Raw genomic sequence first — 5,000 nt, 5'->3', positions numbered from 1 at the left:
AAGACTCTGCTCACAATCACACGTCAGCCAGACACTCTTATCACGCACTACTCTCTGCCTGTAACAGGCACACAGACAATATGTAAGCACCAGCATGGAACAACACCCAGTGCATCCTCTCTGCCACATTAGACAATCCACACTATCATAACCAGACCGGGAGGTCCACTCACAAAACAGAATATCTCACCCTTCCGACAACCACCATTGCTCAGCTAAGCCACCAACACCCACACATGTCCTACACAGGGGTGCACCCAACATCACAATACTGCCTCCTGTCACACCACACAAACAATGGCAGGAATGAAAGACACAGGTCTGCCACAAGCATGGAATCAGAGCGCCGCCTGTTATGAGCCAAAGGTGCACCCTGACGTGGCAAATCAGATGATGCCGCAGTCATTTACTTACGATAATCACAATCAACAAACCGGCCCCCCCCCCCCCCCCAAAACACCTTTCCTTACAACAATGTGTACCTTAACCTAACCCGTATTGTACCTTAACCTAACCCGTATTGTACCTTAACCTAACCCGTATTGTACCTTAACCTAACCCGTATTGTACCTTAACCTAACCCGTATTGTACCTTAACCTAACCCGTATTGTACCTTAACCTAACCCGTATTGTACCTTAACCTAACCCGTATTGTACCTTAACCTAACCCGTATTGTACCTTAACCTAACCCGTATTGTACCTTAACCTAACCCGTATTGTGCCTTAACCTAACCCGTATTGTGCCTTAACCTAACCCGTATTGTGCCTTAACCTAACCCGTATTGTGCCTTAACCTAACCCGTATTGTGCCTTAACCTAACCCGTATTGTGCCTTAACCTAACCCGTATTGTGCCTTAACCTAACCCGTATTGTGCCTTAACCTAACCCGTATTGTGCCTTAACCTAACCCGTATTGTGCCTTAACCTAACCCGTATTGTGCCTTAACCTAACCCGTATTGTGCCTTAACCTAACCCGTATTGTGCCTTAACCTAACCCGTATTGCGCCTTAACCTAACCCGTATTGCGCCTTAACCTAACCCGTATTGCGCCTTAACCTAACCCGTATTGCGCCTTAACCTAACCTATATTGCGCCTTAACCTAACCTATATTGCGCCTTAACCTAACCTATATTGCGCCTTAACGTAACCCGCGTTGCGCCTTAACGTAACCCGCGTTGCGCCTTAACGTAACCCGCGTTGCGCCTTAACCTAACCCGCGTTGCGCCTTAACCTAACCCGCGTTGCGCCTTAACCTAACCCGCGTTGCGCCTTAACCTAACCCGCGTTGCGCCTTAACCTAACCCGCGTTGCGCCTTAACCCAACCCGCGTTGCGCCTTAACCCAACCCGCGTTGCGCCTTAACCCAACCCGCGTTGGGCCTTAACCCAACACACGTTGGGCCTTAACCCAACACACGTTGGGCCTTAACCCAACACACGTTGGGCCTTAACCCAACACACGTTGGGCCTTAACCCAACACACGTTGGGCCTTAACCCAACACACGTTGGGCCTTAACCCAACACACGTTGGGCCTTAACCCAACACACGTTGGGCCTTAACCCAACACACGTTGGGCCTTAACCCAACACACGTTGGGCCTTAACCCAACACACGTTGGGCCTTAACCCAACACACGTTGGGCCTTAACCCAACACACGTTGGGCCTTAACCCAACACACGTTGGGCCTTAACCCAACACACGTTGGGCCTTAACCCAACACACGTTGGGCCTTAACCCAACACACGTTGGGCCTTAACCCAACACACGTTGGGCCTTAACCCAACACACGTTGGGCCTTAACCCAACACACGTTGGGCCTTAACCCAACACACGTTGGGCCTTAACCCAACACACGTTGGGCCTTAACCCAACACACGTTGGGCCTTAACCCAACACACGTTGGGCCTTAACCTGCTCTGTAATTGTCATACGACGCGTTAAATTAGTGTAGTGTTGCCTAACTGCAACCCCCGCAATATAGTTTGCTACCCGCACTGCCCGGTCCCCAGAGTATCGCTTCATGTTAAACACCTTGCAGCTATACACTGTAATGCGGATGGCAGCAGGACGTACATGCTCAATGCCCTTCGCAGTTGTTCATTGGCATTCGCATGGCGAAGCACAGCCTACGTTGTGGTACGGCTTGTGTCAACTGTCCGCTGATGTTGTACGTCCAAATCACACACTGTACTGCACATTGGTCCTCATGTACTGAATGATACATCGTGGTACATGTGTGACCGTACCACGACTGCGCCAACAACGGCGAACCATACGGTCCAAATATTGTGCACTCAGCTACGTGTCGTCTCCCTATAAGAGCTGGATTGCAGTATGGTATGCCGTGGATGGCGATCAGCATGAGCCGTCTGTTGATGTAGTGGCGCGTGTTGTCAGACGTAGTCGTCTCTTCTCACTCACCGTGATAGCATGGTGCACTGCGTTCCACATCTGCGACATGCGACAGAGGCCGGTTGACAGTCGTTCGCGCAATGGACATCGCATACGTACGGGGGCCACCTTCCACGTGTTCGCGAAGCGTGCACATGTTGTTGCGTGTATGTGGGCAGACATAGTGTGTCGTGACACCTGACACAGGCATGCAACAATCGTTGAATTTGCAAATGGCGATGGACGTCTACGTTTGCTGGTGACGTTACGCAAATGAACAACTGGTAAACCGTTGTGGTGCGGTTGTTCTCGCTAGAGGTGAATCAGTGATGGCGACGATCGGTTGAGCTACCAACCGGTTGTTTCAGCGATACCCACCATGCCCACGAACGTGAATGGCATGTGGGTGTGAAGCGATACGCGGCGGTGGCTGGGTGGGACCGTCCCCGGCCGGTGAGGGGGGGCCTCCCGGCGTGCTGGCCGCGCGGTGCGTGGGCGCACGCGCTACAGCCGGCTGGTGGGGGCGGCCAGTGGCAGGCGCGCCGGCCGACGGAGGCGGCAGGCGGCGCAGCTGCGCGCCGGCGCACCCTGCACGCGGCGCCGTGCGGCCAAAGTAGGTCCTCGCGGGCCCGGTGCGAAGCGCGGTGGACATCTGCAGTGTGCTGGTCCGATTGAGGACTGTGTGCGCTGAGGATGCGCCGCCGCCCGGCGCTCGGCGCCGCGACGCCGTCTGCTGCTCGGTCGCCTCTGCGGTTCTCGCAGGTGGTTTGTATCGCAGCTGTGCGGACGTGTTGGCGCGTTCGCTTCGGCACCCAAGTGGGGCTTTTGTCCTTCTGTGGCGCTGGCGTTGGAGCTGCCGGCCACCGTAGGTGGCGCGTGTTGTCTCCCGCCGGCAATGCCACGACAGCACGCTCCCGGGCCTCTGTCGGCAGCGGCAAGCTCAGTTGGGAGCACGGGTGGTCGCACCTAAAGCGTCTACTCGCCAAACTCCGGGCGATTGCGCCTCTCTCGAACCCGACCAAGTACTTAGGACGGCGCTGCGCGCCGCCGGGACCTGAGAGGGTTTCGAGGTGTATTGTGCAGGGGAGCTCAGCCTCCTCCTGTTTGCAGAATAATTGAGCGGACGCTTGCGTGTTCGCGCGGGCCCCCGGGACACACTCCCGGGCGGCCGGCTGCTCAGCTCTAGTTGACGCAGCTCCCTGGTTGATCCTGCCAGTAGTCATATGCTTGTCTCAAAGATTAAGCCATGCATGTCTCAGTACAAGCCGCATTAAGGTGAAACCGCGAATGGCTCATTAAATCAGTTATGGTTCCTTAGATCGTACCCACGTTACTTGGATAACTGTGGTAATTCTAGAGCTAATACATGCAAACAGAGTCCCGACCAGAGATGGAAGGGACGCTTTTATTAGATCAAAACCAATCGGTCGGCTCGTCCGGTCCGTTTGCCTTGGTGACTCTGAATAACTTTGGGCTGATCGCACGGTCCTCGTACCGGCGACGCATCTTTCAAATGTCTGCCTTATCAACTGTCGATGGTAGGTTCTGCGCCTACCATGGTTGTAACGGGTAACGGGGAATCAGGGTTCGATTCCGGAGAGGGAGCCTGAGAAACGGCTACCACATCCAAGGAAGGCAGCAGGCGCGCAAATTACCCACTCCCGGCACGGGGAGGTAGTGACGAAAAATAACGATACGGGACTCATCCGAGGCCCCGTAATCGGAATGAGTACACTTTAAATCCTTTAACGAGTATCTATTGGAGGGCAAGTCTGGTGCCAGCAGCCGCGGTAATTCCAGCTCCAATAGCGTATATTAAAGTTGTTGCGGTTAAAAAGCTCGTAGTTGGATTTGTGTCCCACGCTGTTGGTTCACCGCCCGTCGGTGTTTAACTGGCATGTATCGTGGGACGTCCTGCCGGTGGGGCGAGCTGAAGGCGTGCGACGCGCCTCGTGCGTGCTCGTGCGTCCCGAGGCGGACCCCGTTGCAATCCTACCAGGGTGCTCTTGAGTGAGTGTCTCGGTGGGCCGGCACGTTTACTTTGAACAAATTAGAGTGCTTAAAGCAGGCAAGCCCGCCTGAATACTGTGTGCATGGAATAATGGAATAGGACCTCGGTTCTATTTTGTTGGTTTTCGGAACCCGAGGTAATGATTAATAGGGACAGGCGGGGGCATTCGTATTGCGACGTTAGAGGTGAAATTCTTGGATCGTCGCAAGACGAACAGAAGCGAAAGCATTTGCCAAGTATGTTTTCATTAATCAAGAACGAAAGTTAGAGGTTCGAAGGCGATCAGATACCGCCCTAGTTCTAACCATAAACGATGCCAGCCAGCGATCCGCCGCAGTTCCTCCGATGACTCGGCGGGCAGCCTCCGGGAAACCAAAGCTTTTGGGTTCCGGGGGAAGTATGGTTGCAAAGCTGAAACTTAAAGGAATTGACGGAAGGGCACCACCAGGAGTGGAGCCTGCGGCTTAATTTGACTCAACACGGGAAACCTCACCAGGCCCGGACACCGGAAGGATTGACAGATTGATAGCTCTTTCTTGATTCGGTGGGTGGTGGTGCATGGCCGTTCTTAGTTGGTGGAGCGATTTGTCT

The 5,000-nt window shown here is 54.2% G+C and overlaps 1 non-coding gene across 1 annotated transcript in view; it reads left to right on the top strand.

The window, feature by feature from the left end:
- Window positions 1-3,594: 3,594 nt before the first annotated feature.
- LOC124581806 overlaps window positions 3,595-5,000 on the top strand; it is a 1,910-nt gene continuing 504 nt past the window's right edge. The window contains exon 1 of the ribosomal RNA XR_006973482.1: window positions 3,595-5,000. This exon is cut by the window's right edge and continues 504 nt beyond it. This is a non-coding gene — a ribosomal RNA (small subunit ribosomal RNA).

This window comes from Schistocerca americana, unplaced genomic scaffold (assembly GCF_021461395.2).
Source record: "Schistocerca americana isolate TAMUIC-IGC-003095 unplaced genomic scaffold, iqSchAmer2.1 HiC_scaffold_375, whole genome shotgun sequence".
NCBI lineage: Eukaryota > Metazoa > Arthropoda > Insecta > Orthoptera > Acrididae > Schistocerca > Schistocerca americana.
This window is presented reverse-complemented; position numbering and strand designations above follow the sequence as displayed.